This window comes from Phodopus roborovskii, unplaced genomic scaffold (genome assembly GCF_943737965.1).
Source record: "Phodopus roborovskii unplaced genomic scaffold, PHOROB, whole genome shotgun sequence".
NCBI classification, from domain to species: Eukaryota; Metazoa; Chordata; class Mammalia; order Rodentia; family Cricetidae; genus Phodopus; species Phodopus roborovskii.
In genome coordinates, this window is record NW_026126549.1 from 5,053,519 (window position 1) to 5,068,655 (window position 15,137).

General features: G+C 41.2%; 1 protein-coding gene across 11 annotated transcripts in view; it reads right to left on the reverse strand.

Annotated features, from left to right (window-relative positions):
- Positions 1–15,137, reverse strand: part of Ppp2r2b (protein phosphatase 2 regulatory subunit Bbeta) — a 382,601-nt gene that overhangs the window by 104,443 nt on the left and 263,021 nt on the right. The gene's annotated exons all lie outside the window — the stretch shown is intronic.

The window sequence follows — 15,137 nt, forward strand, 5'->3', positions numbered from 1 at the left end:
GGGTGTGAAATAATAACTAATATCAATAGTACTAATAAAGGATAAAGATGGATGCACACACACACACACACACACACACACACACACGAGAAACACTTTATAAGCACTAACTTGTTCACCTTCTCCCTTTAGGGTAGATGTCATTTTGTCGCCTCTGTTTTATAGAGAAGAGCCAAGGCACCTGGGGTTTATGGACTTGCTCACTTATCCAGCTAGCTTTCCACAGCACCTGCCTTCTAACCTGAGTGCCTTTGCTCCATGCTTCAGGGCTGTCCCTGACTGGATATGGCTCACTGCAGATCTCATTAGGCCCTATTCCAGGACCATCGGTGTGTTATGCTTAAACTCACATTCACACCTTATCTAGCGAGTTGTACTGCTCTTAATGACGCCACAGATGCTGACGGTCTGAAACAAGGAGTGGAGGTCACCAGCAGCTGGCAGTAGGGCTGAGGCCAAGCTCAGGGCTACCAAGGCTACTGTTCCCCCAATGCTGCCTGCATATAGATGAGACAGAAGGGAGAGCTGGGAACTACATAACTTGCTCAAAGATGCACCAGGACAAATAAGATGAGTTGCAAGAGGGGGTAGCTGGGACTGCCCATACCATTCCAAAGATGTGGGGGTGGGGGTGGAGGGCTGACAAATGTACATAAGAAAAAGAGCTCCATCTTGAGAGATGGGTGAACAATGTTGGAAAGCTCATTGCCCGGCTGGTTTTTCTGGCTCAAGTTCAAAGGGAGATGACTGACAACCAGGTGGCTGCCTGTAATATAGACTGTAATAAAAAGCTGTAACATGGAACATCTGTAAATTTATGGACAAAGAGTGCAGATTTTTTGCGACAGTCAGCTTGCTAGTTCCACATGGCTCTTGAATAAACCCGTCTTGATCTAGTTCTTGTGATGAGACAGAGTTCACGAGTCTGGACATTCCTTTTCTTTTGCTACAAAGGTCTCTACTTTCTTTCCACTTCTCTCTAACCACTACCTCAACACAGTGGGTGGGGTCTTCTATCTTCTCTTGACCTTTCTATCTGCTCCCTCCCTGGTAAGCCAGCTATTCTTCAACCCTCCCTTGGTCCGTCTAACCCACATGCTATGCACCCAGTCCTTAGGCTCTAGAGTTCTCCCTGGAAGTCTTCCTTGAGTTCCCTATTTTGCTCAGGTCTTCGTTTTCAGTAGATTTTAAACACCCCTGCTTCCTCCTTGGCTCCACTGTAAAGTAACTGTTTATTGGTCTTCTTGTTGATATAGCATGTTGGAAACCACTGCATTCACAGTGTGTGGGTCTGCATAAATATTTAGCTGAACGGAAGGAAGGCGTTATGAATCTCTCAGCATGCTCTTGGCTGGTCTTCCTGTTTGAAATCTCTCGTCTTTACATATCCTAGAAGTTATTAAATGCCTCTTTAAGTTGTCATTGTTATTTCTCCTTTTAGCACTGCCCTCAAAACCCTTGCATAGCAATCAGAATAGTGATGATCACTGGGGAAGAATGGGGTTCACTCAGAGTGGACCCTGAGCTCTTATGTAGTCCTGACAGAATCCCAAAACTCAATCTGGGCAATAGAGACTGGGTGTGCATATGAAAAACCATTGAGATGGGCATTGAGAAACAGGGTTTTTACTGTAACTTAGCGCAAACAAACAGGTGCTTTGATATCCCACTTTGGTGGATAAAACCTGAAGCTCCCTGTTCTGGTGTTGGGAATTTGCCACTAATTGGTGTATTCATCGACCTGATTGTCAAACTCACTTTTCTCAAATGTGTGTCCTGTTTTTTTAAAAACTCTTCCCACTGTTTTCACATCTATCCTTAAAATCATGCTGCAAATCTTAGCTTAAATGTCTGCTTCTGTTTCCCTCACCTTCCAGGGACTCCCCCTACTCTTGAAGGATGCGGACAAATCTGTCCCATCTCAACAAACACACCCGTCTCATTAATCTCCTCTTGCTGAATCGACTCTTGTCTGGTTCATTCATGCCAAGTTGTCTCGAAGATGGCAAGCTCTTCGAAGGCAGGAACTTTACTGTATTTTGTATTTGTGTATTTAGTAAATGACCTGGCATGTTGGTAGGTACTTAGTGTGTATCTCTGTATGTACGGAAGGCTGACCTCTGCTCCTAGCCCCTGAACAGCTGTAGGCTTGAATACAGGTTAAGAAGTCAGGTTGTCAGTCTTTTAAAATAAAAATCATGGTGATGCTCCAAACAGACTATTGACTTAGGATTCAAATGAGGTTCTCAACTCGGATTTTGGCACTCACTGACTTTATGGCTCAGTACAATGAATTGCCATCACCCAAATTCAATGTGCCCATTCACACAATGGGGACTGTTGTGAGAAGTAAACAAGAGCATACATATTTTGAGTTGCCATTTGCCTGCTTATTCACTTGGATAAAGAAAACACAGTCACGCCCCAACAAAAGCCCGTGTTTTCAACTACCATGGGAAGGATCCCGAAGAGCCATTGACTCCCAAGAAAACGGAGCACATGCTAGGCCTTACCATCAGAGGTATTACACACAAATGGGAGGTGTCAGGAAAAATCACCTCTGGATCATGAGGAAAGAGGACGATAACAGGAAGAGTGGGTACCTGTGAGCTGTACACGCGTGGACACACACAGACTGCGTTTCATCCATTAGACTTTCCTTAGAGAAATTCCAGCACATCCCATTAACACAGTCCCCAAGGCAAGAGCTGGCCTTTGCCCTTTACGTATTTAATATCTCTGCAAAGATTCTGAAGCTGTAATCATCGTGAAATGGTTGGTACACAAAGGCAAGTGTATCTGGGAGTCCTGACAGCTTTCTGCTTTAGCTGTCGCTCACGTGACTCTCTCATCACCCTGATTCCTGGCACTTCCCTTCAAACTTTTGACCTTAGGATAGCTCTTTGATTGCTCAACAGGATTTTGACAGGTAGGAAAGAGGAACAGTGAGGAACGAGTTCCATTGTGTTCTGACACACTCATTTACAAGACAACAGTTTAATAATTCTAATTCATATCGCCTTCTATGCATGCAATCAATAATTCATGGCAATCCCTCTGCTGCATTTGTAGTGACAACAGAAAGGGCAAGATATTGCTTCTCTTCCACTCACCCTCCTTTCTTCACTTAGTCATTGCCTGGAGCCTGGAGAGTTCAGAATCTCAAGAAAACAGTTTCCATGGTGATTCTTCCTTTGAGTACCCAACTGTATTTCACTCTTTCTGGAGTGAATTAATGCTCCTTATTGCTTTCATGCTAAATATATTGAGGATTAGATTTGATTTCCTCTGCAGAGATACAGTTTTATCAGAAAAATGGAAAGGAAAATCACAGCACGAAGAAACTGTCTTCCTGCCACTATTGTGTCACAAAGAAGAAATAAAACTGTTCAGATAAAAAAAGCATCCAGCCATAGGCAAATGAATGCGAGTGTCTGGGAGCTGGGCTACATATACATTCTTTTACAATGTTAGAAAAATCTGTCTTAGGTTAAAATGACCTTAATCCCTCCAACTGTTGAAGGGGTCTAAGTTGACCACAGGACACAGGCTACAGAAAATCCTTTAAATTTTGATGCATTAATATTCCTCTCCCTCAACATGTATAGATTATACTGAACATGTAAGTCTTTGAAGCAACAATATCACACCTACTTGATGTTTTAACGCAGTGACTTTTGCCTTCTCTTAATCTACTGGTCTTCTTTATTTGTTAAAATAGGACACCTTCCTGTATCTCCCATAGCAACCTGAATTTCACCCCAAAGAGTAGATTGCTCTAATATTTCCCCTCTATTCATTCACTTTTCCCACAGGACCCTAATAGGCAGTGTCTGTTCTGTTCACGGCTTACCCCTCTGTCTGGCACAGCACATGGGAGGTAGGCACAACAGAAAATTGGAAGAAGAAATCTATGGGTGGTAATTCAGGCATGAAGTGTCCTTTAAGTCAATTAGAAACATTCATGGTGCTCAATTCTCTCCTGCCTCAACTCCTGCTCCCTTTCTGTCCTGCAAGCAACAAAGGGTAAGAGGAATATTCTGTCTGTGGGAGAAGGGGGGGGAGGAACATACACCATGGGGGAGTACTTTTTCCATCACATACCCACTCACATGGCTTAGCATCTAGTCACTAGGCACCAACATCAGATAGAAAGGGGAAACAGCCATTTGGAGCAATGGTTCTCAACCTGTGGGGTCACAACCCCTTTGACAAATGTGTATTTATGAACTATTTACATTACAATTCATAACAGTAGCAAAACTACAGCTATGAAGTGGTAAAAAAAATAGTAATTTTATGGGGGCCACCACAACATAAGGAACTCTATTAAAGGGCCACAGTGTTAGAAAGGCTGAGACCCATTGAATTGGACCCAACCAAAAAGTATGTAGTATTTACGTTAAACTAAATATGATTGCTTTAGGAGTTTAGGGATGAAGAATTGAGTATAGGGGTCTTTTGGGATTGAGGGTACATGCTCATACCCTCAGATGTTAACAATGCTTTCATTTATTCTCTGTAACCACACATGCATGAACTTCTTTCATTTGCCTAACAAAGCCATATGTTAATGTTATTTACCTTTGCATTTGATGTAAAGAAATTCAGATTCAGGAAGGCCCTAGGGAGTTTCTAGAGTCCTAAGCTCCATTGAGTAGAGCCAAGATTCAAATCTACACAGCCTGGTCTTGGAGTTAGTATCTTAACTATGCTGTTGTGAATCTCAGGCTCTTGGGGTCGAAAGCTGAGCAAACCACTGCACACAGCATCTCCCATAGTCTCCTCTGATGGGTAAATTACCAAACTTGACTATGCTCACAAATGTTGCCAAGTAATCATCAGGATGTCTAGAGAGCCACAGAAAATTCTAGATTTCAAAAGGCAAACCACTTGGGTGGTTGTGTGAATGTTGAGTTTATGCATTCCTGTAACCTGGATGAGCACAACTACAGCAGGTCTCTTTGGGTTCATAGTTCCATATGAAGGGGTACTAGGGGGATGGCTGAGTGTAGCCTTCTATTACAGAAAAGCATTCTCCATGGTTTTGAGAAGATCCTGGAAGGTGTTCTTCTGGATTTCTTAAACTTGCTTGCTGAAATTCAAGACTTCTCAGAGGCATGACGTTCCTTCAACTCCACTGCAGTCAGTGGCAAGAACAAGGTCTCAGTATGCTGGTTCCTGTAGCATGAATTCTAACTGTTCTTCATAGTAAAAACTCAGAGTCAGCTATCAGAGGGTGAAAGCTGAAGGTTCAGAGAAGCAGAGCAGCCAGCTCCTAGAGTGCCTACCTCTACCAATGCTCAGATCAAAGGGATGATCTTGTCCTCAGACTGCATCCCTAGACTGACTGTTCAGACTGCTTCAGAACAACTGCTCCTTTGACTACAATGAATTCCTGCCTCCTCCCAACTTATATTCCTCTCTCTGCCCAACCATATCCCTTCCTGTCTCCACCTCCCTAGTGCTGGGATTAAAGGCATGTGACTCTCAAGTACTGGAATGAAAGGTGTGAGCCACCACAGCTTGGCTCTGTTTCTCTTTTAGACCAGATAAATTTTGAGTAGCCCAGGGTGGTCTTGAATTAACAGAGATCTGTCTGCCTCTGTCTTACGAGTGCTGAAATTAAAGGTATATGCCTAGCCTCTATGCGTAACTAGTATGGCTAGCTCTGCACTGTGATCTTCAGGCAAGCTTTATTTGTTAGGTCATAAGCAAAATATCATCACATATTTCATTTTATACTTTGGATCCCCCTCAACTATGTTAAAGTTATAATTTCTTAAGGCTAAGAAGGAAGCATATTATGGTTTAAAGGGTAAGACTGTGCAATATGACTTCTTATTTTAGTTTTCATATATGTTTATATTGCATAATGATTAAGTCAAACTAGTTAACATAATCTGTTACCTCATACCATTTTTGTTGCTGTTGTGAAACCATTTAAAAGCTATTTGATTGGCAATTTTGAGCTATCACATATTATCGTTATCTGGAATTACCCTGATGTGCAATTGATCACTAAGTTATCTTCCTCCTATCTAACTAAAATGTGGTACCTTTAAACAACAGCCTATCCTCATGAATGGAAACTACCATTTTGTACTGTTTTAGAGTCCACCTGTATGTAACACCATGCAGCATTTACCTTTTTATGCCTGAGTGAAATCTATTTTGATTTTGCTTCTTTGATACAATTGCATTTCTCAGTTTAGAGCATTAAGCATATGTAACTTTAAATATAATAAAATAGCTAACCCTTTTTAGATGAAGTGACTTCCCAACCAAAGAAGGGCAGAGCCTGGAAGAGAGATATGGTTTAGTGAGTGTTGTCCATGAGAGCTAGTATTACGAAGAGAATGATGCTCATGATATCATGTGACTCCTAGAGAGAAAGTAATTGAAAGTGAAATAAATCATCTCTCAGTACTTAGCAATAAGAGGAATTATTACTTATCAAGCAGAAAAAAAAAACTATTTTCTTTCTGCCAAAGGAAAGAATAGGCTTAGCAATTATGTTATTTATACATCCCAGGTCAGAGTTGGTCTTGGATATATAAAGAACATAAACCCCAATATTTGGGAAGACTACATACATCTGTCATTCAAGAGTCAGGTGTCAAGGCAGCTTGAATGGTCTTGAACATGTAGCTAGAGATACTCTGCATTTTTATGAGAAATTGGGATCTTTGTGGTTATCAATGGGAGGAAGTGTGAGCTTGGAATGAGTGAATATGCCTTCCTGCCAGAGCCATGTACCACACAGTCATTGACTCATTTCTAATCTCCCCATTGTTAGATGGCCCAAAATGTATTTTTGAAGGAAAATATTATATACATCATGAAAATACCCGATAGATAGCAGATAGTATTCCAAAGAAGCTAGAATGGATGAAAACAAAAATGGAGGGTGGTAGTTGTAATAATAAATACAAAAGGAAGTTGAAATGAGTACCTCTTGGTGAAGTGTGCCTTTCTTTTTCAATTCAGGAATATATAATGATTACCAGTTATTGGCCCCTAAAATGTAAAATGTAACAGTGTGAGGACCTGGCAGCTCCAGGAGCAAAGTGCAGTGATGTGTATTTGTTGGTGTGCGTGCGTGCGTGCGTGCGTGCGTGCGTGTGTGTGTGGGGGGGGGGTCTGAAGGTACCTACTGTTCTGCTTACAGTTTTTGGAAAAAATGTAAAATGAGCTTTGCCAGAGCCCATAGCTACAGTGTGCTACATTTATTAGTAAATGATTCACACCTTAGATGGCAGAGAAGGACAACAGTCATTTCTAGAGTCTCTCCTCTACTTTTCCTCAGTGTCCAGAGAGTTGAATTGAGTAACAAAGAACTCAGGTTTGAAGTCAAATGGATCTTGGTGTCAAAGCACACATAGCATGTCACCTATTGGGTGATAGTCTTTGGGCAATCCAATTCCTTCTGTAAGACAATATAGACATTCCCCCCACCCTGCCCATTTTTCCATAAAGAGACATAGGGGTGAAAGGATAAAGGAGCTAGTACAATGCCTGGCATGTGGTTAAGTCCAGACCAGACCAGACCAGACCAGACCAGACCAAACCAAACCAAACCAAAGAGACAGGGATGAAAATTTTGGGGCAGAGTGTGTACATCCATTGCATTGTTTTAGATATTTATTTAGGAAAGGTTTATCACTTTTCAATGGGGGTCAAGCTAATTTCTCTATCTGTATAGTTGGCTTTGGCTTCCCCTTTTTCTCCCCAAGGTAGAACCATAAATATCTCCGAGTGACTTGATTAAGGTGAGGGCCAAGGACTCTTTCCCCATTTGCTGTTTGAAAACAACCTTTTCAGGAGATACTAGATGGCTTGCAGGGATATTTATGACTCAGACCTCCTGGCAAAATCCCCAATGCTGACTTATTTGTTACCCTGAGAGAGAAAAGAGGCAGCTGAAACCATCAGTCATTATTTTTGCTTATCAGTGATGGCAAGAGGTCAGAGGTAAAACATTCAGCATAGGGTGACTATAAGAATCAAGAATTTCAATAATGCCCCTTTGACCATGCACACAATAAAATGATTTCTGGCATGCACACACTTATAAAAGTGTCTGCAAGCTCCTCCTTATTGCAAGGCCTTAGTGAGGCATTGCTAAATGATAATTTCCTGTGGGATGCCGCAGTCTTCAGCTCTGGATGCTCAGAAACTATCTGTTCTCTTCAAAACAAGGGAAACCAAAGTGACAGGGAAAGGAGGATGGACAGAAATAGAAAAGAGGCATGATCTCAAATTTCCATAGTGGCATTGGCCTTGAAGACAAAAATAAAGGGCAGCCTTCCTGAAATGGAAAAGAGAATACAGGACAATAAAGGTAAATTTTATAAACATTCCTATGAACTACAATAGCATTAATAAAGTCATAGTGCTTATGGTCTAATCATGAACAAATATGGCGTCAATAAAACACACCAAGGCAAGAATTTTGGAATATGAAGCCAAATGAGAAAAGAAATACTAATAACTAACAATTGCTGGAATATTTGGGGTCAGAGGTTGAGATCTATATCCTTGAATACATTCTTTGTTCAACCCACAAATGGTACAAGGTTGTGTGTTCGTCTAAGTCTAGTTTGTAGCTGGGGAACACCAGGCTTGATGATGGTGGATAACTTACTTATGAAAGCACAGATGACCTGACTGATCCTAATCTTGCACTGTTGCAGCTTCAGCCAAGAGAAGTTGCACTGAAAACAAATTCCATTTGTTACTCGTAAATTATTGACAAACGGTCGTCCAAAATTCATGAACAGAATGTGAGTGAGAATTTGGGTCAGATATGGACTTCTGGACTGCCCCAGGAGATCATAGCATCACTTTTTCTCACAAACAAGCAGCAGAGGTCCTGTTCTTACTATAGTGACTCACAGCCAACAAAGCAATGCAGTCTATGCACCTCTATGAAAACATGGGTGAGCATTTACAGAACTGTGTAAGCAGGGTCTAGCACGCAAAACCAGTGGCTCTTATGGCTTTGCTGAGACCAACCAAAAATGCTTACAAGATATAAATTAATAAAATCTGTGAAGTCATTTGGAGTAGGGAGTATGTCCTCCCTCTGTGTGTGGGGGGGAATGAGATGGGAGGGTGGTCGGGGGCATGGGAGGGAGGAGGGAGGGAAAGGGAACTAGGATCGATATGTAAAAATAAGAAAAATAAATGAATAATTAAAAAAGATATAAAGTAACTGGGTTGTGCCTCTCTTTAGTTTCCCGAACAGATGGACCTGGTAGAGTTATTCTTGTCTCCAAATAGTGAATGAGGTCTCTAATTCTAAGTAAATAAAGTCTAAATGCACTCTAAGTAAGTGGCTAAGAACTGGCCATAGACATTTGGCTTTCAGCAGGAAGATGTGGATTGGCATCAACTTCAAAAAAGGTACATTTGAGGCAGTGAAGCCATAGACAGAGGGAGGGAAGGAATGAGGGAGAGAGAGAGAGAGAGAGAGAGAGAGAGACAGAGTTGATTTAGGAGGGCGTGCTCTAATTACTACCATGGGTGAGTTCTGCTTGCCAGACCCCCCTTGTGTTTCAAGGCTTTTTGCAATATAGTGGTTGAGCTTTCATACTGAAGGTTAGATTGATTAGTGACACTAACAAATAGAGGTCAGAGTGGTGACTGTGGCAGAAGCAGCAGTGAGAGACATAGTAGGGTCAGTTAAAATTGCTAACATTTACTGAGCATGACAAGGTATTCTTTTTCCTTCCTTCCTTCTTCCTTCCTTCCTTCCTTTCCTCTTCCTTCCTTTCCTCTTCCTTCCTTTTCTCCCCTTCTCCCCTCCCCTCCCCTCTTTCTTTTTTTTTCTTTTCTTGAAGTATTAGGGATAGAAGCAAGGGCTGCACACATTCTAGTCTTTAGTCTCTTGGATACGGTCTTAAATGCTTTACATATAATCAAAGAGTTGGTGTGAGAATCAAATAGGGGAAGCAGCATTTCCATTCAGTTTTTGCAAATGGAGACCTTGTATAAAATGTTCTCTCTGTTCAGCCTGTATAATTATTGATGCTTTATTATTTCCACTTTATAGCTGAGGAAACAGAGGCACAGAATGGCTGTTTGTTACTTCCGCTAATAGTTTCCTTAACTGGGATCCACTATCAGGTTTGTTTGATCACAAGTTCGAGATCTAAATTGTTATAACATTGGTACCAATACCTCCTTGTGCTTGGTTACATTCAGGTACCTCTCTGGGTTCCCCTCTTCTACTCTGTCTGTCTCATGAGATGGGGCTGAAGCATCTTGGTTTCCTCAGAGGTCAGACAGGACAAAAATTAGTATGTACTCAAAGGGCTGGTATGATAGCCCAGATTCTACAACATGAAAGGGGTCTGCATGGTACCTCCCGTACAAAGGGCTGATATCCATATCTGGAATCTAGGTACTGATCTTACCATACAACCTACTCCACACTGATGGCATTTCCCCACTGGGACCAGAGGAAGATTGAAAGTGTCTTTTCCCAGGAGAAGATGCAAAGGTCCAAGGTTAATGTGTAGGAGATGATCTGAGCCACACAAGAGGAAAGGGAGTAGGGGGGTGTGCTCCAAATTCCACTGCCAGAATTCCCATATTTTTATTATTTATATAAATCATTTGGCTTTGAAGACACCAAAGGCCAAGCCTCCAAGCATTCTGATGAAAATAAATTGGATAGTACAATAAATAACGGGCAAAACCAGGCTGCCAAGTGAAGAAAGATTTAGATCATTTAAATCCTAGGCTAGGAGTTGTCAAATCCAGTTTAATGCTGATAAGTGTAGGATAGTCACTCTTTGCAAACAGCCCTATCCCACCAAACACCCTCTCACAACCCCTTCAGTTCTTTTACCTACACTTTACCCACTGAAAAAAACCTGAGAGGATTTGCAGAGTGAAAAGGGATGTTATAGCCTGAGCAGAAATGAGCCCGGGTTATTATATAATAATCCATGACGCCTCTGCTGGACTTAGAGGAAATATGAAGAGCAAATAGAATGTAGAGAGGCTTGATTAGCTACAAAAGGACTCTAATACAGAGTAGGTGTTAGACTACTGATTTGGACAGCAGGAAGGAGTGTGCCATAGTTGGGTATAATGCAAAAAATAGAGAATTAGGGACATTGCTGGGTTGCCTATTCAATGGCCTGAGGTTGTAATAAATATTGAAGGATACATTCCACAATAACAGAAAACAGTCATTGGGTGGCTTGTTCTCAACATTTGGGGCTATTTATACTGGACTCATGCCCACACTCAGAGACTTGGCCTAGAGGACAGAAGAAGAGCCCCTGGCTGATAAGACTAGAATCATAGGAATGTTCATAATCATTCATTGCCTGGTGGAATGATGAATGATTTCATTCACTCATCAAATATTGCTTGAACAAATATGTACCACACATTGTTCTAGAGCTGAGGAGACATCACTGTATAAAATAGACTGATGGTGACAGTCACTAGCGATTGAGCATTCACATGGGGCCTTAGGGTTTGCATACATTTACATCTTCAATTCTTCTAACAAGTCCATGATATAGGTGCAACTCAGTGAGAGTAAATAATTTGCTGAGATCATAGAGATATGAATGATGCTTCCATCCAACAGCAATCTCTACCCTCCCCTAACCCTGTCCCAAGCCTTCTGTTATCCAGTGCTTTCCAAGAGGAAAGTCACAGCAGCCATCATGAAAAGTATAGATATTTCTGCTGCTTCTTCCTGGAGATCCCAGTATTATCACCCACCCTAGACTCATGCACAAACTGTGTATGAACTAGAGTGACTAGAACACTCACTCTCTGGTATCATTTGATATGTAGTATTAATACTACCATGAGAGGACAAAAGCAGGATTTTGCAGCTATGTGTTTCCATCCCCACTCAACCATTTCCAACTGGTCCATATATTAGGTCACTTCTGTACCTCCAATGGGTTCTTTTAAAGCCAATCTAGCTTGGCACTGTCTGACAGCAATTACAATTTTAAATGTTCTAATAGTAATATTTAAAAAGGTACAGGCAACCAGTATATTTTATTGAATCAAAACTATTATAAATACCATTTAGGGTAATAACATTATAACATAATGTTTATAACAGAATAGTTTATAGCATAGTAACATTTATATAATAGCAGTGTCGAGTTTAACCATATCTTTATACTCAGCTTTAATTTCTGTACATGTACATAACTGGAAGTGAGCTATTGTGGATGTTTTTGTGTTCATTCAACTTGTCCTGACTAGCTTTGATGAGCTGTGCCTACTGGAGGTATTTACTGAGTGTCTACTTCATGCCAAGACTTGTATTGGGCATTTTCACATACATCACACTTCATCTACCCAGGGGCTTTTCAAGTAAACATCATTGACTTCATGTCACAGAAGGAATGAAGGCAGTGACTCAGGTTCCTAGACTGTAGGGAAAACTACTTTTACCTCTTTCATACTTCCCACAGAGCCCTACATAGAGCACAATTGAATCTTGGATCTGGGTGGAAGGTCAATTAGTAAGTCTGTGGAGGAACCAGGATTTGGATCAGGTGTGCCTGACACAAAGGCTTGTGCTCTTTCATTCAGGCCCCTTTAATTCTCCTGGAGTTGCTATGGTCCCCAAGACAAGGCACAGAGATGCTCCAGTGCTTTTGAAGCAGACCAGCCTTTTGTTTAAGCAAATGAATTATAGGTGGGAAACACTTCACTGGGATGGTAGATTTACTGTGTCTGAGTTTCTGTGTACAGTTTCACAGTTCCTTAGTATCTACTGTTACCAAGAAGGGTGTTCAGCCTTAGAGGAACAGAAATCATTGGTGCAGGGGCCTCACTGTCAGTGTCACTTAGAAGGCATACTAGTGTGTGTGTGTGTGTGTGTGTGTGCGCGCGCGCGTGTGTGTGCATGTGTGTATGTACTTGTGTGTGCACACAGATTTATAGAAAGACAGGGTTGGAAGTGACTTTAAATGACTGCTTATCACTGCATACTATCATTTAGAATGAAATTATTTTCTAGTTATAGCACAGGAGAGATAGAATTCCCAATAGTGAGTTTTTACAAATAAGTTTGTGTGTGAATGTGTGTGTGTGTGTGTGTGTGTGTGTGTGTGTGTGTGTGTGTGTGTGTGGAGGGGTGGGTGCATGCTATAATAAATGTGTGGGGGTTAGAGAGCAATGATATACATACTATTCTCTATTCTAGCATTATGTGGGTTCCAGGGATTGAACTCAGACTGTCAGGCTTGTGCTGCAAGTATTTTCACCCACAGAGCCACCTTGGGTGGCTCAACCATAAGTTCTTGAAAGAGGAATACTCCCCAGGTATTTTGAGTATTGCTGTGTAAGACAGTTAAACATCTTTCAGTTAAGTGGTCTTGGCTCTGCCTCTGCTTGTTTACCAAGTAACCAAGGGTCAGCTTCCTTACAGACCAATATGCAGTGAAAACTCATTAGATCCACACTTCTTAGGAAAATGGAGGTGGGTGGGCTCTTAATTTTAGCTCATACTAGAAAGACTAACAAATTATGCAGAGAGCTTTCTAATGAAATGATTAATTAGCGACTTAATTAATTACAATATTTATTGGCTAACAAGTAGGCATTTCTGGTGACTAGAATTGTGCATGTGATAGTCCCTGTCCTGGAGGACACTGTAGCATAGTAATGGGCACAGGCATATGAAGAGACAATTGTAATAAAATGTGAGAAGGATATGGACAGAGTTCTATGTATGTAACACATAGGGAGCATGTCTAAACAGAAACTAGAGAAATCAAGGGGATGCTCCTGGGGAAAGCGTAATCTGTTATCAGAGGTCAAATGAAAGTCAGTTTGGCCAAAGTTAAAGGACAGAGGAAGGGCCGCATACAAGGAGACCTACATAGTGTAGTACATTTAGATGACAGCAGAATTTTTATTTTAATATGTACACAAGGCATTAGGGCTGTACAAAGGAAGAACCCAAGCCCAGATGATACTGGACAGAGACCTTGGAGCACTTGATGAAAATCTTTATGGATGGTAGGAAGAAAAGGCAAAGAATCCAGAATTGGGATGTAAGTACATACTGTTAAAACCTTGTGTTTTACTCTATTAATGCTTACATTCCATGACCACTGGTTTGTTGTCTACCTCTCTTATTATCCTGAGACGCTCAATGCAAGGATTACTACCTTTATTATCTCCACTCCAAGGCACTGATAAAGTATATGTTACAGAATTGATGTTAAATACTTATTTTGATGAATTATGTCTATGGAAACAGTATATTTGAGGGGGCCTAGTCTATTTGAGGGTGTGTTTATTACCCAGAAGAATGGAGAGGAGGGAAGGGGAGGAGAAGGAAGAGAGGGAGGGATGGTACCATCATTTGGATTTCTTGGACATCCAGATTTACATTTTAAAAATTATGTATAAATATTTGCACTTTTTGACGAGTAGGGGTTATTAATTTTACTCAGATTTTCAAATGGGTCTAAGATTTCCAGGATTAGGAACATTGGATAAAGGAGAACCTTTGGCAAGTGTAGTTTGAAAACCTTTCTACCCAGGGGAAGTTTCTTAAGAGATGAATCAGTCAGATAAATGACAGTTCACACCAACGGTTGGAAAATGAACAGTCAGAAAGGAGGGATATGATCTAAAATTTACAATGAAAGGAGCTATGGGAACAGGCTTCACAAAAAGACAGTTATTGTATGGTGGCAAAGTGATCAATATGGTTGTGATGCAAAATGTTTCCGGAAGTTCTGGTTCCCAACAACTGTGCTATAATATAGTAGAATCTGCAGGATGTTGGACCTAGCTGGAAGAATAATGTCCCTAACTGGTTCCTTCCTCCTTTCTGCATCCTGGCAGTCAGGAAGTGAGTAGCTGTATTCCACTATGTCTGCCACATCAAGCCCAGACAGAATGGGACTAACTGAGCATGCACTGAAACCACCAAAGCTACAAGCCAGAGTCTTTCCTTCCTTTACATTGTTCCCTCCAGGCATTTGGCACTGCAACATAAAATGAACCCAGTGATATTTATAAGGGAAAAGAACTTTGGAGAGATGATTGGCAGCTACTCGGTTTATAAAGAAGAGCATTCTGAGAAGATGTGAGAATCTTCAGAGCAGAGGCATGAGAGGTAAGCA